The sequence below is a fragment of the Piliocolobus tephrosceles genome, chromosome 6 (assembly GCF_002776525.5).
Source record: "Piliocolobus tephrosceles isolate RC106 chromosome 6, ASM277652v3, whole genome shotgun sequence".
In the NCBI taxonomy this organism is placed as follows: Eukaryota; Metazoa; Chordata; class Mammalia; order Primates; family Cercopithecidae; genus Piliocolobus; species Piliocolobus tephrosceles.
This window is the reverse complement of record NC_045439.1, coordinates 50,929,803-50,954,592: the sequence shown is the minus strand read 5'-3', so window position 1 is coordinate 50,954,592 and position 24,790 is coordinate 50,929,803. Positions and strand designations below refer to the sequence as shown.

The 24,790-nt window shown below is 41.4% G+C and overlaps 1 protein-coding gene across 2 annotated transcripts in view; it reads left to right on the top strand.

The window, feature by feature from the left end:
• The window catches only part of TMEM260 (transmembrane protein 260), a 331,945-nt gene that overhangs the window by 178,187 nt on the left and 128,968 nt on the right, over positions 1-24,790 (top strand). The window lies entirely within an intron of this gene.

Genomic DNA, 24,790 nt, shown 5'->3' with positions numbered 1-24,790 from the left:
TCATTCCTCTTGGATATATATCTTGTAGCAGAATTACTCAACCTTTTGAGGAACTGCCAGACTGTTTTCAAAGTGAAAACAGATTTCTCTATATCCTTACCAAAACTTACTATTGTCTGTCTTTTGATTTTAGCCATCCTAGTAGATATTAACTGGTATTTTACTGAGGTTTTGATTTGCATTTCTCTAATGACTAAAAATTTTGAGTATTTGCAAATTGTATGTTAATAAAGGTAGTAGACCTAATAATACTACCTAATAAAGCTAGTATAAGGTCTACCACCAGAATATATATAGAATGATTAAAAATTGACGAACTTTAGAATAGACATTTCTCTGAAATTTGAATATCTGTTTTGGTGAAATGTCTATTCAAATATTTTGCCCATTTTTAAATTGGGTTATTTGTCCTTTTATTGTTGAGCTGTAATCATTCTTTATATATTCTGGTAGTAGACCCAATAAAAGTCTACTACTTTTATTAATATAATTTGGAAATATTTTCTCCCATTTTGTGGGTTGTACTTTTCACTTCCTTGATGATTTCTTGAAGATTAAAATTTTTTAAATTTAATTTTTATGAAATCCAATTATCTATTTTTTTCTTCTGTTGCTTGTACTTTCCAGGTCATATCTGAGAAACCGTTGCCTAATTTAAAGTCACAAACATTACATCTGTTTTTCCTAAGACTTTAATGGTTTTAGCTTTTACATTTAGGTCTTTGTATTGGCAGGAAGTAGAGGTACAACTTCATTCTTTGCATGTGGATGTCCAGTGTCCTAGCATCATTTGTTGGAAAGACTATTCTTTCTTTCTTCATTGAATGAGTTTAGCACCCTTGTCAAAAATCAACTGGCCATAAATGTAAGAATGTAAGAATTCGTTCCTGAACTCTACTCTCAATTCTATTCCGTTGACTACATATTAGTCAGGGAAAGAGAATCAATTACTTACACACACACACACACACACACACACACACACACACACACATAGATACAGGAAGGAAGAAAGAGAACAAGTTTTATTGCAAGGAATTGGCTTATACAATTGTGACAAGCCTAAGATTGTCAGGAAGGGCAGGCTGAAACTCTCAGGCACAACTCTCAGTCCACAAGTGGAATTTCTTCTTCTCCAGGGAAACCTCAGTTCTGTTCTTAAGTCCTTTCAACTGATTGATTCAGGCCCACCCAGATTATCTAGGATAATCTTCCTTACTTAAAGTAAACTGATTATAGATTTTGTCACATTTACAAAATACCTTCACAGCAATACCTAGATTAGTGTTTGATTGAGTAACAGGAGACTATTGCCTAGCCAAGCTGACACATACAATTGACCATCACAATCTGCTTAGCCTTATGCCAGCACCACACAGTCTTAATTACTGCAACTTTGTAGCAAGTTTTGAACTCAGGAAGGTGTGAGTCCTCTTTGTTCTTGTTCTAGAAAGTTTTGGCTATTCTGAGTCCTTTGCTTTTCCTATGAATTTTAGGATCAGCTTATCAATTTCTGTACCTGCATTTATTTTTATATTAAGATAAATTGGCAACTTTGAAATCTAATTCATATGATTAAGAGAGTGAGCTAAGATGTTCTGCTTTGTCTCTGTAGGGGATAAAAAGTAATTATCTTGGAGGCCGGGCACTGGCTCATGCCTGTAATCCCAGCACTTTGGGAGGCCGAGGCCGGCAGATCATCTGAGGTCAGGAGTTCGAGACCAGCCTGGCCAACATACTGAAACCCAGTTTTTACTAAAAATACAAAAATTAGCCAGATGCGGTGGCATGTGCCTGTAATCCCAGCTACTCGGGAGACTGAGGTGGGAGAATCTCTTGAACCTGGAAGGTGAAGGTTGCAGTGAACCGAGATTGCACCACTGCACTCCAGCCTAGGTGACAGAACGCGACTCCATCTCAAAAAAAAAAAAAAGGTAATATCTTTTCCTTACCCATCACAAGGTTCATGGCTGAGACCCTTATAATAAAAGACAGATGAACAAAAGAAAAGCATAACACATTTATTTGATATCAGTTTTACATGACTCAGGAGACTTCAGAAATGAAGACCCAAAGAAACAGGGGAAATTGTGTTTTTAAGAACATGTAGAAGTTTGATTGGAGGACAAAAGATGTGATCTAATGGTCACATTAACTGGGGGAACATGGCAATGCCTGTTTGTTCAGATTCATCTCTGTGTCTCTGTATTTCCAATCCTTTCTTCCAGGTGTAGGGAGGACCTCTGGAATGAGAGTCTTATTCCTACTTTACAGGAAAATCAGAGAGTTCTCTTATGGCCTGCTTCTGCCTCAAGGGAGAAGGACAGGAGAAGGTCAGGGAAGCCTCCCTGCTTTTGCTGTTTTCTCAAATGTCAAAGTGCCATATTTTGGGGTAGTGTGTCCTGAACTCCATCATCTCTCAGAGTCACTTCATATATTTTCTATCTCCTGCCAGCAATATTATGTTCCAACCGCCAGTGTGAAAGATGGAGATGAAAAAGCGCCATGGGAATAAATGAGTTAATTTAACATTGCTACCAAAAAGGGGTCCCAATCCAGACTCCAAGAGAGGGTTCTTGGCACAATAATGAATTCCGGGTGAGTCCATATCATAAAGTGAAAGCAAGTTTATTAAGAAAATAAAGGAATAAAAGAATTGGCTGCTCCGCTCAGGGCTGCTGGTTGGCTGTTTTTGTTTTTGTTTTTGTTTGTTTGAGACAGAGTCTTGCTCTGTCACCCAGGCTGGAGTGCAGTGGTGCAATGTTGGCTCGCAGCAACCTCCGCCTGCAGGATTCAAGCGATTCTCTTGCCTCAGCCTCCTGAATGGCTGAGATTACAGGTGTGCACCACCATGCCCGACTAATTTTTTGTATTTTTAGTAGAAACGGGGTTTCGTCATTTTAGCCAGGCTGGTCTCAAACTCCTAACCTCAAGTAATCCGTCCACCTCAGCCTCCCAAAGTGCTGGCATTACAGGCGTGAGCCACAACGCCAGGCCTGGTTGGCTATTTTTATGGTAATATCTTGATTGTATGCTAAACAAGGGGTGGATTATTCATGAGTTTTTCAGGAAAGGGGTGGACGATTCCTGGAACTGAGGGTTCCTCCTCCTTTAAAACCATATAGGGTAACTTCCAGATGTCATGGCATTTGTAAACTGTCAAAGCTGGTGCTACTATATTATAATTAGTGTATAATGAGCAGTGAGGATGACCAGGGGTCACTTTCATCCCCATCTTGGTTTTGGTGGTTTTGGCCAGCTTCTTAACCACATCCTTTTATCAGCAAGGTCTTTGTGACCTGTACTTTGTGCTGACCTCCTATCTCATCCTATGACTAAGAACACCTTAACCTCCTGGGAATGCAGCCCAGTGGGTCTCAGCCTTATTTTCCCCAGCCCCTTCTCAAGATGGAGTCACTCTGGTTCAGACGCCTCTGACAACATCAATGAGTAATTTCAATTCTCAAATACCGTAACTTAAATAATATTTCTCTCTCTTGATTGTTAAAGAGGAAAAGTGGCATATTCTACATTCTTTACTTGATGTGATTATTGATGACAAAGCTAAGATAGTTTCACCTTTATAGGGAGGAGCACCCAATGTGCTCTCAATGTCGATTCATCATCATAAACCTATTTTGAGACTTTACAAAGCCCCAAGCTCTGGATGTGATTTGTGACTAGAGAGATTAATAATCATGGCTTCTGCCCTTGCAAAGCTTGTGGAGCCTCGCAGAGCAAACACAAGCCAAAACGAAGAAGCCAGTAGCCAACCTGTCTTGCAGTTTGGCTGATGGCACATTATTTTCTTTTTCACACAAGTATCAAATATACATTTCCTGCCCTATTCACTGGGATGTTTTATGGTCATTCCTATGCGTTTAGCTTTTTCAAAGACACAACTGGCTGGTGAGAAGTCATGAAGTTTGCGTTCTTTTGGGACAAAAGGTAAGTGAAAAGTCCTGCTGATAATTACAACCTGCTCCATCTCTCCTCCTCCCTGCTTAGCCATTCATTCGGTTTTCTGGGAAGTTTTCTCAGCACTCAGGCAAGCTGAAGGGATTTGAGAAACAATGCGTATTGTTAAGAATCAGTTAATAGCCACTTGCCTAGAAAGATACCTAATTAACAAATGGTCCTTTTGAGGTTTATGCAGAGGGATCCTCACCTTTGCTGTCACCCACTTTGAGAATTCTTGTAAGAAATGGAATGAAAACTCTTTCAGAGATTGAGGAATGGGGTTGAGTTTTATAAAGAAGTTTTTGGGTTTTTTGCTGTTTGTTTTTTTGTTTTTGTTTTTTCTTGTTTTCTCTTACCCAGTGATCAGATCCCTGTGAAAAAGAGATGATGCTCAGCCTTGGGGTTGAGCAGTTAAGTGTCTCCTACAGCTGGAAAAATTTGTACTTACACTCACATTTGATGTGGGGCCTCAGAGAAAAAGTGGTTCTTGATTTTTAATTGAAGACATGATCCGCCATGTGATGAAAATCAGTCTCTTACCCTACTGTGAATAAATGAAAAAGAATTAGTTTTTAAGAGACCATTCAAAATACACCACTCATAGAACACATCAAAATCTGTTTAACAATGCTCATTATAATTATGCATTTAAATATAAAAGGATAGTTTGTTATTCAAAGTAAAAATGAACTAGGTATAGATGTTGATTATTCTTGAGATTCTCACACCAATGAGACAGAACCTGTCCCACCACCCACCCCCAGGCCAGTTTAAAATCAGCATGAATGCTGTGTAATCTAACCAACAGGATTGATCCAGGTCAAGTATTAAGGGCTAAAATGGATTAAACAAAAGACATTCCCCTTGTAACAAGAAGGAAAAACTTCAAAGGTGGGATTTGTTCTTGTTATGACAAAGGAAGTGGATTTACAAACTGCCTTGAGGCACACCCCTCGGTGACTTTCAATTTGCTTTCCTCTTACACGGAGAGGCCTTTTTCTCCTCCTCTCCCCCACCCCCTCACCCTCCCCACCCCAGCTCCCAGAGTCCTGTCTAGGGTAAGAACTTCAGGTTAAGAGGATCAGAGCAAGAAGATTTTTTCTTGTTTGTTTTTCAAGACTTGGCACCAGGCATCTCCCCATCAAATGACACTCATTTGAGCACCTCCCAAGTTCCCATCACTCAGATGTAGAGCAGTGACAATACGCAGGAGAAATAGGGAATGCTGTTTAGTTCCCTCCATCAGAGCAGACGGACTGCATGCTTCATCCTGGTACTTGCATTTGGCTTGAAAATCTGACAGAGAGAAATGCAAACAAAAGGCAAGATATTCTAATGAGTGAAAAATAACTCCACTCCATTAGTATAGCTTACTGCATAGACTTAAGGACCTGGGTCAGGATTAGCCACATTGGGTTTTATTGTTAATACCCTGATACAATGTATATATACTTTGATACAATGTAATTACTTTTATTATAATAATGCATATATAAACATAATGTATCTCTGAGGAGTTCAAAGCATTTTTCAGCTCTCCTGCATATGTATATATACCTACATATATATTTTACATGAATATAAATACATATATCTATGTATTTTTTAATGATTACACTCAAATTACCTTTAAAATACTTAAGTTATCTGGGCAGGAAATGGAAATAGGACTGGTATATAAATGTGCCATCACAGTTTCTCAAACTCTAGTGCTATACAAACCTCTTTAAAAAGAAGAAAAAAAGAAAAACTCCCACTGCTCCCCAGATGTTGACTTCAATTACATTTATAATAATATTACTTCAACATGTATGAACATAAAACTAGTTATGTACTCCTTATGTTGCAGTTCTTATTCAATTACAAAACCAAAGTAAATGTACTAATTACAAACAAATTGCAAAACCAATAAAATTCAAATTAACAACATTAAATTAATGTTGACATAATGTTTTATTGCAATTGAATTACCGTTTACAACATGAATATAGTGCTGACTGCCCCTCCCACATTCTAGTCTAGTGATTTTCCTGAGTGGAGATGAGGGTATTCAGACTCTGTGCTTACAGAAGATTTAGGTCATAATATAACTTGAACCCAGGTAATGGACTATCTGAGACCACGTGTTTAGGGGGATGTTTAAATACAATTATTATAAAGCAGGAATAGCACGTTCTATCAGGATTATTGACAAAGATCGAGTCACTGTCCTGCCCATTACTTCTGTTCATTAAGCAATCCCAGTCCTCAACATGGCTTGAGATGAGTCAAGTCTTTCAACTTAGGGAAGACTGAATTAAATATACAAGGGTGTGAGGAGACCAAACTTGTAGTTTCTTTTTTTTTTTTTTTTTTTTTTTTTTTTTGGAGATGGGGTCTTGCTCTGTGGCCCGGGCTGGAGTGCAGTGGCCGGATCTCAGCTCACTGCAAGCTCTGTCACCCGGGTTCCCGCCATTCTCCTGCCTCAGCCTCCCGAGTAGCTGGGACTACAGGCGCCCGCCACCTCGCCCAGCTAGTTTTTTGTATTTTTTAGTAGAGACGGGGTTTCACCATGTTAGCCAGGATGGCCTCGATCTCCTGACCTCGTGATCCGCCCGCCTCGGCCTCCCAAAGTGCTGGGATTACAGGCTTGAGCCACCGCGCCTGGCCCAAACTTGTAGTTTCAACATGTTTTAGTGAAAATAAATCTGTGCATAAATTTGGTATTTTAACTACTTGTAATATTTAATGGAATAACAGGCTAGAGTAATTGATCAGCCTTGTAATTCCCGTGCTAAAATGATTCTCTATGAAAGAAGCTATAAAGACGCTCTACAGAAAATGAGAGTGACTATTAACCATCTGTTCAAATACACACCCACCAGAGAGAATAAAGGTGCTTAGAGAAACATAAATATAAAGTGGGCTCCCACATCTACAGAGGCATTCAGAGCCTGCGAAAAAAGCTCCAACAAATTTCACCTCTAGCAGCCTGAGTAGACTATGACAGCTATTCCTGAGGAATGATGCTACTGATTAGTAAAGATAGAAAAGTAAGATGTAATTAAGTTATATCCAGGATTGATCTTTCTTTCTTTTCTTTTCTTTTCTTTTTTTTTTTTTTTTTTTTGAGGCGGAGTCTCGCTCTGTCATCCAGGCTGGAGTGCAGTGGTCGGACCTCAGCTCACTGCAAGCTCCGCCTCCCAGGTTCCCGCCATTCTCCTGCCTCAGCCTCTCAAGTAGCTGGGACTACAGGCGCCCACCATGGCGCCCGGCTAATTTTTTGTATTTTTAGTAGAGACAGGGTTTCACCGTGGTCTCGATCTCCTGACCTTGTGATCCGCCTGCCTCGGCCTCCCAAAGTGCTGGGATTACAGGCGTGAGCCACTGCGCCTGGCCTCTTTTCTTTTTTATTTTATTTTATTATTATTATTATTATTATTTTTGAGATGGAGTCTCATTCTGTGGCCCAGGCTGGAATGGCACAATCTCGGCTCATTGCAGCCTCCACCTCCTGGGTTCAAGTGATTCTCCTGCCTCAGGCTCCCAAGTAGCTGGGGTTACAGGTATGCACCACCACACCCAGATACTTTTTTTGTATTTTTTAGTAGAGACGAGTTTTCACCATGTTGGTCGGGCTGCTCTCGAAATCCTGACCTCAGGTGATCCTCACGCCTCGGCCTCCCAAAGTGCTGGGATTACAGGCGTGAGCCACTGCACCTGGCCCAAGATTGGTCTTTCTAACTACTGAGCTCAATAATTGACTAGAGAACTCAGAGATAATAAAGATACTACATAATTTTTCTACATGTCTCATTTAATGGCTCATATTTAAGCCTACTCTATGATCTAATGTCATCCTCCAGACACTCTAACAATAAATAAAGGATGTTTTCCAGATAAAACAAAAGGGAAATCTCAAGTTGCTAGTTAGGCTGTGCAATAAATGGCAATTATGTCTCCAATTTTTTTATCTCTCCAACTTTTTGTCCCTCCCTGTATCCATGTCCTTTGTCATGTGCCTTTGCCCTCCTACCATGGGAAGGTTAGTCTGAATGTTAACATCCTATGCCATAACTTGCTTTGGCTAATGCAATGTTAGTAGAGAGAATGCAAGCAGAGGTTCGAGTGGGCTTGTGCGTTGCCTTTGCTCTCCCTTGCACTTCTGCCATCGACATGGGGATGTGCTGAGGCTAGCCTTCCACAGGACAAGAGCTGAGTCACCCCACTCTCACCAGCTTGGATCAGCCTGCAGCTAGCCTAACCCCCAGAAGACATGTGAGCAAGCCTAACCAAGGTCAGCAAAGCTACCTAGCTGACCTCCAGATGGCCACAGACACATGAGCTATCACCATAACCTGACACATACTACAAATGTGAAAAGCATATGCTCTCCATGGTCATTCCCACTAGTAGAGGTGATGGATGATGTCTCTTTGCATGCCCTCATCAAAACACTTTCACAAAGAGAGTTAGAGCTAGCATAAGTGTCAACAACTATGAAAAGATTTGGGCTCTGACCTGCAAGAGCTTCCAGGTTTGTTTATCAAACCAAATGATGATGGTCTTCAAATCCTACAGAGTCATTTGAAGGTGCCCCTTATATGATGATATTCCTGTTTTAGTTCTGCCTTAAATTATTTTTGATATTAATTAATTATTGTTCTGTTGGGAACACTGCCATATTAACATCCTGGATCTTGACAAACAAGGTGTCCTCAGATCTCATTACATAGGATCTGTGAGGCAAGAGTAATGACATGTCTTTCAGGGGCTGGTGGAAGGACTCATCCCAGTAATATATTACATCAAGAAATGGTTCTTTGCTATCTAAATTGGACCTAACCAAGCCCAGAAGAACAATATCTGATGAATGCTCTTCCCCTGCCCCCTAGGTAAGAGAGAAGAAAGCCTAATCGATCTCTCACATCTCTAATTCCTGTGATTTGGATCCCAGTAATGAAATGAGAAAGAAGTTCTGTGCATCATTTTTAATCTAAGCCTTTATTCCAAAGAAAGGTCCCTGAGGGGTTAATGTCATGCCACTAAGTAATTAGATCTCCATTGCTTAGCAAGAATTCTATACCAAAGGCGGGATAATTCCATTAGAAAATGAAACCACAATATCATACAGTTCCGAGGCCACTAAATTTGTATTTAATTATCCAGGTAATGTAATTATGCAATCAGTTTTAATCTGATATCAAGAGGAAAAGTTCTTGGTTTTTTTTTTTGCAAGGTTTTGTGAAAGGGCCATGCAATTAATATGACACACTTAATTACTGAAATGTAAAGATATCTTTGCAAGAATATATCCCCATCCAAGCATGTACATTATATTAGTTTCTTAGACCCTTGCTATTCATCATGTATTTGTGGCTTCTTGTAATGACCTATGGTAATAACTAGGCCCGTGGTGGAACAAAGACCTTAGCACTGTATTGAAAAGCTCAATTTCCACAGTATTCCACAGAACAAGAGAGGAACAGTGAAGATTCAGAAAGGAATTTAGATTCCCTTAAATGTTCATAAGAAAAAGTTTTTAAAAATCTATCCAAATCATGAAAACCCATCCAAGACACATGTTTTCAAACCCCTTATAAGTGCCACCAAAATAAGATCTTTCCTTATAATTTATAATCCCTGATAGATACAGATTTTTTAATTTTGTTAAAGAGTAAACTGGATTCTTAAGGCTAATGCTTGCTGTTGTACCAAAAGAGCTGTTCAAATTCCATTTTATTTAAGGCACATCTCTATCACATAAACAGTGTTTCCCTACATACTTTATCTTCTTCAATTGTTTCTTTAAGATTTTAGGTTTTTGCACGGTGGCCCTTGTGCTACCTGTGTCTTTAAGCTGAGCGTGTAGTGGCTTTCAAGTCACCGGCAGCACAGGCAAGAACTTATGTGCCTTCTGGTAAGCCTTCCTTTTTCTAATCTTGAACTGTGAAACTTTTCAAAGTCCGCCGTTGTCACTCCTGAAATTAAGCGAGCCTACTAAAAATTTCACTTGCAATCAGAAACTATCCTTCCGTGTTGTTTCTCTTCACTTGTTTATGCCTTTGGCCAATAGCTGTGCAGACTATTTTGTTTCCCAGCACGGGCAGAAGCCTGATGTGTGGTTGTTACTATTTAACGTTGTTTGAAACTTTGTTCCTGGAGGGTGAACATTCAAGATAAGTGAGCTGGAAATGTAGGCGGGAGTGGGGATGTGTCAATTGCTGATGGGAAAACTGAGGAATGGAGCAATTCTGTGACTGAGCTGGGGCCAGAATGCATCTTCTTTGTGGTCAGAATAGAAACTTGCTGGCATGGTGGTTGGGCAATGAATTAGTTTTCCATTACTGTAAAATGAAGTACCACAAACTTAGTGGTTTACAACATAACACATTTTTCATCTCATAGTTTCTGCAGGTCAGGGTCCACTGGGCAGAAATCTTAGTGTCAGCTAAGGCTGAGGCTCTTATTCAGGGCTTGGAGTCCTCTCCAAGCTCACTGATTGTTGGAAAAATTCATCTCCTTGCAGTTACAAAACTGAAGTTTCCATTTTCCTGCTAGCTGATGGCTGGGGACCACTCTCAGCAACTAGAGGCTGCCCACAGTTCCTTGCCATGTGAGCCCCCACAGGTTGTTCACACCCTGGATATTTTCTGTCTTTTAGGACAGCTAGAACACAACTCTGTATTTCTCTTCTGTGATCTACCAGAGAAAATGCTCTGCTTTTAAAGGGCTCAGGTGATTCGGTAAGGCCCACCTGGATAATCCCCCTCTCTTTAGGTAATGTGATATGGAACCTTAATTATATCTGCAAAATCCCTTTAAAATAATATCTGTAGGCCGGGCGTGGTGGCTCACGCCTGTAATCCCACCACTTTGGGAGGCCGAGACGGGCGGATCACGAGGTCAGGAGATTGAGACCATCCTGGCTAACACGGTGAAACCCCGTCTCTACTAAAAAATACAAAAAACTAGCCGGGCAAGGTAGCGGGCACCTGTAGTCCCAGCTACTTGGGAGGCTGAGGCAGGAGAGTGGTGTAAACCTGGGAGGTGGAGTTTGCAGTGAGCTGAGATCTGGCCACTGCACTCCAGCCTGGGCGACAGAGAGAGACTACGTCTCAAAAAAAAAAAAAAAATTAATAATATCTATATTAGGCCAGGCGCGGTGGCTCATGCCTGTAATTCTAGCACTTTGGGAGGTCGAGGCGGGCAGATCACCTGAGGTCAGGGGTTCGAGACCAGCCTGGCCAACATGGCAAAACCCCATCCTACTAAAAATACAAAAATTAGCAGGGTGTGGTGGTGAATGCCTGTAATCCCAGCTATTTGAGAGGGTGAGGCAGGAGAATCTCTTGAACCCGAGAGGCAGAGGTTGCAGTGAGCCGAGATTGCGCCACTGCACTCCGGCCTAGGCAACAGAGTGAGAACCATGAGGCTCCATCTCAAAAAATAAATAGATAAATAAATAATGCTTCCTATATTAGTGTCCGATAGAATAACTGAGAGAAAGTGTGTGTGTGTGTGTGTGTGTGTGTGCGCGCGCGCTCGCGCATGTGTGTGTGTGTGTATACTGGGGGCTGGGAAACTTGGGGGCCATGTTAGAATTCTGCCCACCACAGTGGACCTGCCAGGGCCTCAATTTCCTCTTTGAAATTACTGTGGCACTTGAAACCTTCTCAAGAGAAAGTCTTTCCTTTGGGCTTAAGCTTCATATTTCTGAGTGTCTTATAAAATTACGGTCATGTATCCCTTAACAACGGGGATGCGCTTGGAGAAAAGTGCTGTTAGGTCATTGCATTATTGTGCGAACATCATAGAGAGTACTTCCACCAACTTAGATGGTATAGCCTCCTACACACCGAGGCTGTGTGGCATGGCCTATTGCCCCTAGGCTGCAAACCTGTACAGCATGTTACTGTGCTGAATACTGTAGGCAATTGCAATGCAATGGTAAGTATTTGTGTATCTGAACATAGAAAAGATACAGTAAAACTATAGTTTAAATGACATAAAATGTCACACCCATTAGGACGGCTCTATTATAATTGTCTGGGACCAACCCTGTACATGTAGTGTGTCCCTGACCAAAATATTGTGACGCAGCACGTGACTTTGCTACGATGACTTCCGTACTACCATTTTTGAGCACCTGATGTTTGCTGGGCACTATGTATTCTCTTATTTAAATTTTCACAGCAGCCCTGTGAGAGAAGTAGTATTATTCCATTACATAAATGGGGAAAATGAGGATCAGAGAAATAAAAGGACCTGCTCAGAGTTACAAAGCCATTCACAGATGAGGTTGGTGTTTACATTCAGGGCTATCTGACCCCAAAGTGCTGGTTTTTCTCATCATACTCCTCTATCTGTCTATCAGTCAGTGTTCTACCAAAAGAAGCACAGCACCCTCAAAGAGATATAATCAAAAGGAACTTAATTAAGAGATTATTTATAGAGGTGTGGACAGGATTAAGAAAATCAACAAGAAGAGAGAGTACCTGAGGGCCAGGAGTAGCAGGAAGCCATGACCACCTACAGGCCTGGAGGGACAAGGAGGGGGAATAGAAATAACAGAACCTAGAGAAAGCTGTAGCCAGGGAGGAACCCAACCCTTGACAAAAGCTGACCCTTCTTGGAGAGGGGCTGAAATAAATAACCTGATTCTCTCATCTGCCTCCAATTTCTCGCTAGTGCTTTTCATTGGCCAAACTAAACTCAAAGTTAGAGGACGAGAGAACCCAGGTGATTTGGTCCACTGGAGTCAGCCTCTGGGGGCACTGAGCAGGACAGAGTAGGATGGAGAGAGGTTCCGGAAAGACAAGTGGAGAATAACCAGAATCATCCATAAAAATGCAAGTACCTCCCGCAGGGGCAATGCACGGCAAGCTTCTTGAGGCCAAAGTCTCTGTCTGATATTTTTTCCTCTTAATAGAATTTATAGAGACAAATACAGATGCTCAACTTACAATGGGGTTAAATACCAATACACTCATCCTAAGTTGAAAATATCAGAAGTGGAAAATGCATTTAATACACTTAACATACTGAACATCCTAGCTTAGCCCAGCCTACCTTAAAAGTGCTTAGAGTATTTACTTTAACTCACAGATGGACAGAATCATCTGACAGAAAGCCTATTTTATACTAAAGTGTTGAACATCTTACGCAATTTATTAAATACTATATTGAAGTGAAAAGCAGAAGGATTGTATGGGAACTTAGAGCTCCCACTGCATGAGTTTGGCTTTCAAACCATTACAAAGTCAAAAAATCGTAAGTCGAACCGTCTGTACTTAAGTCTTGAGTTATCAGTAGTTAACATCTTGACAGGTGTACTAGGTTGCTAGGGATACCATAACAGAATGCTACAGGCTGAGTGGCTTAAACGACAGAAATTTATTTTCTGACAGTTCTGGAGGCTAGCAGTCCAAGATCAAGGTGTCAGCCAGTTTGGTTTCTTCTGTGGTATCTCTCCTTGGCTTGCATGTAGCTGCCTTCTTGCTGTGACCTCACAAGGTCTTTTTCTGTGCACATGCATTCCTGGTGTCTCTTTGCGTGTCCAAATTTCCTTTCATAAGGACACCAGACATATCATAACAGGGCCCACCCTAATGGCCTCATTTTAACTCAATCACCTCTTCAAAGGTGCTACCTCCAGATCTAGTCTCATTCTAAGGTACTGCGAGTTAGGGCTACAATCTATGAGCTTGCAGAGGGCACAATTTAGCCCATAATGGGGTTGGCTTATGAGACTAATTTCTAATTAGCTAAATGAGAATGGAAAAAGGTAAGTTGAAATTGGAGGAGAGGAGGGGGAAGGAAATATCCATAGTGTTTGACCCAAGAGAACACTTCTGAAGTATGCTTTGGTTTAGGGGACTTTCCCTGCCCATGGGCAGTGTTCAAGCACTGATGGGGTAGGAGCGAGGCGACATCATGGACAAGGACCCTAACAGGTAGGAGATGCTTATTTTCTAATTTTGCCTAGAAATACACTACCCGGACCACATAGTAATATAGAGTAATAATTTGAACTGTGTTTTCTAAAACAAGAATGCCCTCTGACATCAGACAGACCAAGAAATCATTAAAATCAAATGATGTCAAGTCCACTTGTGATCATGGAAACACAATCAAATACCCTAGCAGTGACTCTCGATTCTCCCTATGCATCAAACTCTGTTAAGAAATAAACAGATAGAGACTTGGCCTTTATCCCTGGGGAGTCTGATAGAGTAAGTCTGGAGTGGGGTCTTGTATATTTTTTACGGTTCCATAGATGATTCTAGTGTCCAGCCACAGTTAAGAGACACTGGCAAATCTTCACACAGTGGAGTTGTCTCTATGTGCCATTGAACACAGGTGAATTCAACTCCAAGAGCTCAGAGAGAACTTCGAGTTTGAGAACGCCAGGTATTTTCTCTTACCATGTGACTCATGGCACACAAGCCCTGCAGTACGTGTGACCAGGAGACTGAAGCAGGGAACCTACTTTCCTGTGATGGCCAGAGTGTGTGAGTGCTGCCACCCCAAGTGTGAGAGGCAGGTGTTTTAAGTAGATAGTTTTGTACATCATGGCTCTTAATTCAAGCCAACAACATCATCTGGTACTCAACTGAAGAAACAGCAATTCCTATTCCAATTCTGGAGGCGAGATTGTCTAGGTTGGGCTTATTCAGAAATTGGTAAATTGGAATTCAGCGAGGCCCCTTTCAAGAGATTTTTAAGCCTGATTTTTGACTGTATGAGAGTTACTCCTTAAAAGCTGACTCTAATCTCTATGCAAGATACAATTCCACTGTATTAATTTCACATACCTTGTAAAAAGCATTCCTACATTGCTTTAAACTGAGTGTTCTAAACCATTTTATTCCTCCAACATTGCATGAATATTTAATAAGTGCTTATCATGTATGAGGTTTGCATGAACAAGACACAGAACTCTCTACCTTTATAGGGTTGCATTATCATTGTGAAGAAAGGGATGAAAAGCAAATAATATATTGTACATGAGGTGGTTAAAAGTAGACTAAGGAAAGGACAGGAGCAGTGGCTCACATCTGTAATCCCAGCACTTTGGGAGGTCGAGATGGGCGGATCATGAGGTCAGGAGATCGAGATCATCCTGGCTAACATGGTGAAACCCCGTCTCTATGAAAAAAACAAAAAATTAGCCGGCGTGGTGGTGGGCGCCTGTAGTCCCAGCTACTACTCGGGAGGCTGAGAAAGGAGAATGGCATGAACCCGGGAAGTGGAGCTTGCAGTAAGCCCAGATCGCACCACTGCACTCCAGCCTGGGTGACAGAGCGAGACTCTGTCTTAAAAAAAACCAAAAAACAAAAAACAAAACAAAACAAAAAAACACAAGACTAAAGAGTGATTGGCCAGGCGTGGTGGCTCAAGCCTGTGATCCCAGCACTTTGGGAGGCCGAGACGGGCAGATCACGAGGTCAGGAGATCGAGACCATCCTGGCTAACATGGTGAAACCCCGTCTCTACTAAAAAAATACAGAAAAACTAGCCGGGCGAGGTGGCGGGCGCCTGTAGTCCCAGCAACTCGAGAGGCTGAGGCAGGAGAATGGCGTAAACCCGGGAGGCGGAGCTTGCAGTGAGCTGAGATCCGGCCACTGCACTCCAGCCTGGGCGACAGAGCGAGACTCCGTCTCAAAAAAAAAAAAAGAGTGATCAGGAGGTATGAAACAGAAGAGTGCGGCCTCCTGGTAGCCAGCACAGAAAGCGTTTCAAGAAGGAAAGAAAGATCAAATGTTTGGGATCAGATGTTCGTGTCAGGCACATAACAGGAGCACCTGGAATTGACCACTGGATTTGGCAACAAGGTCATAATGACCTTGACAAAGGCAGTGCTGAAGGAGCAACAGGAATAAGAGGGTCTGACTGAAGGGGGTTCAGAGAGAGACACTGTGTAGTAGACACTCTTTGGAGGAAAGATGCATTTTTTAAAATGTCCACTTTCAATTCAAGGCTAGGACAAACTCCACATGTGAAATGATGTGTGAAGGGGAGAGGACAGGTCGGTTCACCAGTGTAGGCTGGTCTAGACCAAGGCACTCTGACCTTGGGATCTATCTCCCCATTCTCCCTTCAAGTGCCCTTTTCCACTGTCCCTTTCCCTTCAGGGTCTACTGATCATTGGTTCAAATCCTGCTTGATACCATCTCTAGCAAAGCCCAAATCACTTCATTTCCTCTTATGTATTTGCACTGTGAGCCTTATTGCAAAATGAGACATAAGACACACTGTCTCTCACTTTGCAAGGATGTCTTGCATTTGCAGCAGGAAGGAGAGGCTTTCCAGGTCAAGGAATCTTCCCAATGACTCCTCAAATCCAACGGTATCTGCAGCTGCCCATGTGACCTGTGGATAAGGCTCGGCTCGCTAAAGCAAGCCTTAAGTGTTTCTAAAAAAGGAAAACCAAAATGAATCCAAACAGAGAGGAACAAGCTAGCAGGTTTCTTCCCTGAGTGATGGGGAGGAGGTAGCAGGCTTCATCTTTCCTCCTCTGAGAGGCACTAATGCTTTAGGGCCTCAAAGAATGCCCCAATTTATACAATTCACTTCTACAGCATTAAGCCTGAATGGCATTTGGTGGCAGATAAAGTCGCTCTGTGTCATACAGTGGAAGGCTGTGTGGCCAGATCTTGTTTCGAATTACATTTAAAACCTGGAAATCAAATGATATGTCCAGATAACTTCTGTGGTAAGCCCCAAACCAGTTATGCTTCAGGTTAAGCCTCTGCATTTTTAAACAACATGCCTTTTATTCTCTCCAGGCCAATACTTGGACCTTCCTGCCAGCAATATCAAATAGCAAGAGGCTGAATGTGCCCTCTGTGTGTGCATTAAAGGATAAACAGCCGAAGGAGGCAGTGCCTCTCTGCTGAGAAAATCTCCATCTTTTATATCTCTCCTCTACAAACACATCAAGCAAAATAGCTCATTTCCTCTTGATTTCTGGAGTTATTTTCTAATTCTTAAAATTTTACAAACAAACAAAAACTAAACAAACCTAAAACATCCCACCACCCTGAGCAAACAGAGCTCTTAGTTTTCTGAATTTCTTTTTCTTATGTCTCACTCTTGAGAAGACCTTTCCTTCTTGAAGGATGTCCTCTTATAACCTCTTGCTTCTCAGAGTCTCAGAGAGTTTGAGTGCACTAGGAAAATGGACAGACCTTCCTGGTAGCTTTCTGGGACAAGAGAATAATCCCATCTTGGCAGTAAAGACAGAAAAGTAACACGATTTGTTTATGTTATTGAATCTTCATATTATTGCCAAGGAAACCAAGGCCTACAAGACAATGCAATGTCTTGAGCAAACTTAGAGACATACTCATAAGGCTGAGGGGGCTTGTGATGATGTGTGTCCCCTGTGTATGAATCCTATTTCCTTGGAAAAGAGGAATGGCTCTCCCTTCTGCCTCCCATTAAGGTATCTCCTATTAGGCACATGTGCTCATGGTCATACCAGGCACCAGGAGAAGCCTTTAAGCATCTGCCTTGGTTTCCTGTGGGCAGTGAGATCAGCTTCCATTTAAGGTCAAGGCTCATGAAGGAGTAGCTAATATTTCCTTCTGCACATGCTTCCCTGAAGCAATACTTGATTCAGAGAAGAAAAAGGGTAAGCTGGGACACTGAGCACATTTCAGTCCACCTGGGACAGGGGCACACCATCTGGAGAACTCCACTACGCATCATTTTATTACTTTAGAAGTAAAAGAAGGTTTTTCTTCTTCATGCAAAAAAATGTTGCAGTAGATTCTCTTGCTAAAAGAGTCATTTAAATATTACTGGTCACGTCACATTGTAGTTGTTTGGAAATAATTATATCCATATCACAGACAGTAAATAATAGATGTGCGTTCACTAACATTTTATTCATGTTCTGTTTTAATATGGCAAACTTAGAAGTAATTTAATCTCCCAGTAAATTGAAGTGGTGGGGGGTTCTTCACACAGAAGACTGCAAGTTATTAATTCCGGGCAGTCTTCATCTTGTACAATTAGTCACTGTTTGCAGCTGGAAATGTTTTATTAATTTTCTATAGCAGTTGATTTTCCACAGTTTTCTCAGTTTAAATTAAGCAGTAAGAGCTGCTGTTTCTTCTTAAATAAATTTTCTTTCCACAAAAATACATGCCTCTGGCTCTGTCAATTTTCCCATTTGATTAAAGTGCCAGCAGGCAATTAATAACTTAATGCATTTTAAAGTACTTTTGGAAAAAGTAATTTGAATAGCCAAACTTGTGTATTTGAATGGATTGTTACAGAAGATTTAATAGGCATTGGAAAATCCTAGAACCTTGGGAAGGACGAAATGAGGCCCAGAAACCACGTCTGGGGACTTGTGGGGTGGTCTTCATGAAACGCCCACCTTGAAAGGCTTTCAGCTCCATGAAAGGCACTGGCACTCACACTTGGCGGGGATGACTGCCGCTTTCCAAGAGGCTAAAGGAAGAAAGGCAACCTCAAAATGGCCTCCACGTGAGTGTATGGCAGACTCAGGGCTATGATAGTATGGTCTGAGGAGGAAAGTGTCTAGGGAAAGCCTTCTAAAAGCCAGTGAGACAGCATGAAGAACCTTGAAGCCACGATGCTCAGTGAAATAAGTCAGACACAAAAGGACAAATATATGTTGCACTTGTATGAGGTTCCTAGGATCACCGCATTTGTAGAGATAAAAAGTAGAATGGTGGTTGCCAGGGGCTGGTGGGAGGAGGGGATGGGGAGTTAGCATTTAAGGGGGATAGAATATCCGTTTGGGATGATGAGAAAGTTCTAGAGATGGATAGTGGTGATGGTTACACAGCAATGTGACTTTACTTAATGCCACTGGGTCACACACTCAGAAAGGGTTAAAATTGTAACTTTTATATTAAACATATTTTACCACAATTTTACAAAAAGCAAAAAAAGCAATGAAGCTTATTCTTACATTCACGATGTCATCACATTCATGACTCATAGTATTATCCGTAGTGAGAATTAGCAGCTTCTGTCTGGCAGTGGCATCTCCAGCTGACCTCCATTTAACTGACTCAGAGGATCCGCCCACGCTCCCTCCCAGCTGTAGAACATTTTTGACTAAGCGTCAGGCAAGCTGAAAGCTCAGCATCAGCGCTTACACTCATGCGTTCTGCTCCCCCTGGTTTGCTGTATGCCTCCCGAGATTCAGTTAGAATTGTTTCTGATAGGGTTTGGCTGTGTCCCCACCTAAATCTCATCTTGAACTGTAGTTCCCATAATGTCCATGTGTTGTGGGAGGGACCCAGTGGGAGGTAATTGAATCATGGGGGCGGTTACCCTCATGCTGTTCTCGTGATAGTCAGTGAGTTCTCACGAGATATGATGGTTTTATAAGGGGCTTTTCCCCTCTCCCCCACCCCCTGCTTCACTCTGCACTTCTCCTTGCTGCCACTGTGTGAAGAAGGATGTGTTTGCTTCCCCTTACACCATGATTGTGTGTTTCCTGAGATCTCCTGAGCCATGCTGAGCTGTGAGTCAATTAAACCTCTTTCCTTTATGAATTACCCAGTCTTGGGTGTATCTTTATTAGCAGTGTGAGAATGGACTAATACAGTCCCCAAACCTGTTCACACCAGGTTATTTTAATTATGCAATTTTATTAAATATTACATAAGCTGATGAAATATGAGCTCACAAAGATAAAGAATTGTTTTTATGAAAACCAAGTTGAATACCTTTGTAAAACCTGATAAAGGTGAGCCCTAAAAAAAATATTGCAGATGTACTAGGTATGGACAAAGTGAAGTTAAAGCTCGTGGGAAAATCATAAAAAACTTCGAAAGGATTCTGAACTTAGCTTGCTTTACAGGTGTCTTCAGGTTTTTACTCCACTTGAAAGAGACTAAAAGTGGAAATCATGCATGAGGTAATGTGGCCCTGTTTTAAGCCAGTGTGATGACTGGAGCTTCAGCAGAGTCATTTGCAACAGTAAGGCCTTGACTCACTGCCTAATTGCATTGGATAAAATAACTTTCACCAAACGTTCAAGCATTGGAGCAGAGCTAACTAATAATAATTTACATGTCAAAGCCAATCGGTTGGTAGTAACTAACTAGCATGCTCTATTGAGAAGTATCCTGAAATTACATTTGGACTCAGTAAGCAGGAGTCGAGATGAACAATGTTTTCCAGGGGTGTTCAAGGGAAGCAGAGTGAATAAAGTGCCATATATTCACCATGACTGATCTAGAAAAAGATAGATAAGCACAAATTTAAAACCAAACATTTTAACTGCTATTTTTTTTAACTTCCTGCCGGATCTAAGCCCAAGTCTACTTTTATTCTCACAAAATGGCATAAGTCATCCAAAGCACCCTTGTTATTTCCAGCCCTAGAACTACTTACTCATGGTCAGAATGAAAGGTCTTTTGCCTTATAGAGGAGTAAACCAGAGTTCACAGATCCTGTTGACCGACCCCAAGACTCTTTGCTGGAAAATTATATCCTATACACAAATCATCTTTCTAAAGAAATGTCAACAGTGTTGACAATTGCGTTGGATTTTTTTTTGAAGAGTCCACTGCTAGGGAGTAGCCAGTTAATTAGTTAACTGCCTTTAGTTAGCCGCTTGAAGAAAGGTGTACAGTGCTTTTAAAAAATGTTTTGAAGAGTAACATTTTGTGTCTGGGAGGTGGTGTTAGATTATTTTTCTAGCACTGAACGGTATGTTTCTGACAGCCCTTATATACATATTGGATCATGTTCCTGGTCTCAGGAGAGAAAGGAATGGTGATTGATGTTGTGGGTATCAGTTTTTCACACATCTTACAGTGTGATATGCACCAGCTGAGGGCTTCAGTTCACTTAGTGAAATAGGAAATGGCTGCTGCCTTGCATTGGTTTTTTAAGTCATGAAATAATAGAATTAGTGTCAGCACTAGTGATTGCTGAGAACCTGAAGGTGAGTTCATGTGCCACGTTTATTATCAAGCGTCAGAAAGTCAGTCTGGGTTTGTGTTTTAGAGAACTTCTGAGATGAGAAAGAATTTAAAACTGTCAAATCCTTTTCCCTCCTCAGGAAAATTCTTTTATTTAGGCTTTTTCTCATTTTTTTATGCCTTATTTCTTTGGCCATTCAATTTAAGTGTGTTTTGTTGTTGTTGTTTTATAGGTTTTTGTACAAAAGGGGGGCTATTAGCTATATCTCGGTATATCAACAAGTTTCTAAGTTTTAGGTCTCTGAGAAAATCTGTCGCAGCTTTTCTCACCTTAAAAAATTGTGGTAACTTAAGAGAACTGTAATGAGCTATAAAAAGGAGCTGTATCTGTGAAGATTAGCTTTGGCTGCATGTAGTAGCATGGCCTAAACAAACAAACAAAGGCTTAAATGAGATGGAAGTAGTTTTCCTTTCACACATAATAGTAGTCAAGGCCATAACATCATGTTGTAAATCTCAAATATGCACTATAACATTTATTTAAAAAAAAATAAAAGAAGTCAAGGGAAGGCAATCCAGGACTGATACAGTGCTCCATGGTCATCAGGGACTAGATATTCTAGCTCGCTGCCCTGTCATTATTTGCGTCGTATTCCACAGTGGCTGCTCCAGTCCCAGGCATCATGTCCACCTTCCAGACAGAAGGAAGAAGAAGAGACGTGTGCATCTCTCCCTTTGAGGGCACTTCCCAAAAGTTGCACACAACATATCTTTTTATATATCATTCACCAGACTGCAAGCATTTGGCTATGCCTAACTGCAGGGGAGACTGAAGAGCATATTCTTTTGACTAGATGACCTGTCTAGCTAAAAATTAGGACTTTTTTTTTTTTTTTTTTACTAAAAATAAAGATAAAAGAATGAATACTGGAGGTAAATAGCATTCTTGTCCCCAGGAAGCATTCCTAATCTATGAGAACAATTTTAGAGGCGGCAACTTTTATACTTACCTTCCAAGTTCCCTTGAAGATATTATGAGACTACATACGTGTTGGGGTGGATGGACCCTTGGAGGGATTCAGCCTGTAATTTCTGCACTAGAATTTTGTTTGTAAAGTACTTATGCTCCTGTCGCCACCACCATCTTCCCACCAGCCAAGAGATGTTTTGTCTGTTTCAAGGAGGCAAGTTTTATCTTACTGTGCTTTGTAGGGGAGTCCCAAATGATCTGTGTCCTACCACTCTATTCCCAGAAATTTTCTAGACGAGAAATCAATGACCTCTTATTTTTCAACCTTAAAAATGAAAACAAAGTAATACAAATTGCCATCTCTTTGTTGAAAAAGTATAGAAGTCAAGTGATTAAATGTAGAATCTAGGCAGGTTGTCACTTCTTTCTGTCACCTTTGAGTGCTGGTGTTTGTTTTTTCTATGTTGGGTATTCTCCCTTCCTTTCTTCCTCCCTCTTTCTCCTTTCTTCCTTCCTTCCCTAACTCATCACAGAAGAAATTCATCAGAATTAGTGCACAATTCCTGACAAATGCAAAGGCTCCCATCTCTGATTTTTGGTTGTAGATGCAAGAGAATGCCCACGGTTTGGGCAGTGTGTGGGAGCAGCTGTCTGCTGCAGGCTCTGGCACTAGGCCACCCATCCAGGTATTTTCCATTGCCCCCGTCCCTATTCCACTGCCAGCCATGGCTAATTTGGGAAGAGCATCTCTTTTCTGACTTTCCTAAGGCTTTTTCCTGCTGTGTTGTGCCTCTGCCAGTTTCCCCTGAGCTCCCTTGCATTGATTCCCAAAGAAATCATCAATATCTAAGCTTCTCCCTTTATTCTGCAGCTTGCAGATGTTAAGCATGGGGTAACTTTTCTGAAAAGTTAAGTGGAAAAGGTGAGTTAGTCTGTTGGATATATAATGCCCTTTACTCTTGGTTAAGGGAAAGAGTGTTCTAAGCAATAATTTTAAATCCTCTTCAGTGAGTACCTTGAAGCAATGAAAGGAGTAGGAAAAAGCAAGCTCGGTGGACAGCATTAAGCAATTACCATTGAAAATTATTTAAGCTTAAATAACTAAAATTTATTTTATAAAATCCCACGAAGTACTGGAAGGGATTCTGCATGGTCAATTTGCTTTCCCATGCAGCAATTGAAGAGGTAAGCAAAAATGTTGAATTCTAAAAGTCCAAACTTAGTGAATTAATATAGATTTGAGGGTAGCATTAAGTACCTGAAGACAATGATGAGTCATGGCTGTAATGGATTGGCAAATGGGATTAAATGTTTTTGAGTGATACAAAAACCTAATACAATGAAATCAGTGAGTCTTGCGTCATGATGACCTTCTCCCCCACTTCTTCTGCCATAAAATGAATACTTTCCAGTATTTGTAGAGAACCACTAGAGCACAATGGTTAAGAACATGGACTCTGGAGCCAGACTGCCTGAGTTTGAATCGCAGTCCTGCTACTTACACTCTTGGGTAAGTTAACTGAGCACTCTGTACCTCAGTTCCCTCATCATTAAATGGGGACAGTGTGTCAGTTGCTAGTGTAAGTGCTTAGCATAGGGCCTTGTATGCAGGAAGCACTATCTGAGCTATTTCCATTTGTTATACATGCATTCTTTGCTCTGCCTTTGCTCCAGATGTCTTTGGGACTATGAGCTCTGGAGAAAGGGCATTCATTGGCTTGCTGGATGCAGAGGTCCTCACAGCAGGATGCTCATATCCCATTGTTCCCCACCATTCTTAGAGTGTGGGGGAAATCATGCATGGTATGCTAGAGAAGGAGAAGTATCTTTTCATCTCACTCTTACTGTTCAGGATGTTCCTATCATGTGAAGAAGTTCACTGGCTGCCTCTTCTTGCCTTTAGGAATCCATTCAATAAAGACTGATTGAGCATCTGCCATATGTCTGTCCCTGGTGAAGCACTGGTGATACTGAGATTGACAGGCACTGCCTGATCTAGGGGCCACAGTGAGACACACAGCATGAGACAAGCAAATAGAGGCAAGCACAGACTATCATGAGAGCCCAAGGTATACACCAACTGGGCTTTAGAGGGATCAAGAAAGACTTTGCCCAGAAGGTGACACGTTTAATTAAATGTTATACAGTTGATGGAATTCTCCAGATAGACAAGAAGGGATATGGCAGAAGAAACCAAGCACCAAAGTTCCCAGAAGTGACTAGTTGGGGAACAAGTCATGTGCTATGGATCTTACTCTGGTATTAGGGTACCCCTCTGTTAAGGCTGTGACTGGTCTGTTTGGCGCCTTTCTAGTGAAGATGAGAGAGTACAGGAGTGGTGAATGAAATACGAGCTAGACAAGTTCCTGCTGGCTCCCAGGCTGGAGCACCACACGCTTTGATCACGCACTATGGCTCCTGCAGCTCTTTGTCACGATGTGTTGTTGTCTTTCTCCTTGAGGTCAAGGACTCCATCTGACTCTTCTCTATATATACCCCCTGGAACAGCATCTCAGATTGGAGTTCTCAGACCACCTGCATCAGAATCGTATGGGGGCCATGTTTAAAAACACAAATTCCCACCCACACCCAGCTCTACTGAATCAAATGTACGAGAGTGAGTGCTGGAAGTCTTCATTTTTAATAAGGAACTGGGGTAGAAATACACTTTTATAAACATATTTTGCAGCTAATTCTAATGCACATTATAGTAGGAAATCACCACTATAGGACCTAGTAGACAGCCTAGCATATTATAGATGTTCAATGAAAGTTTAATAAGTGAAAGACCAAGTTAATATTTTGGAGTAGAATGTGATGCAGACAGGTGAGGGCAGGGCAGAGGAATGGAAAGGCCTCCAAATAGGACAATGGGAAGCTTCTTCCACCAAAGGAAGGGTTGGGCTCCTTGTGGGGAAGTTGGGATGATATGGACCATGCTGAGGGCTCTGCTCTCCAA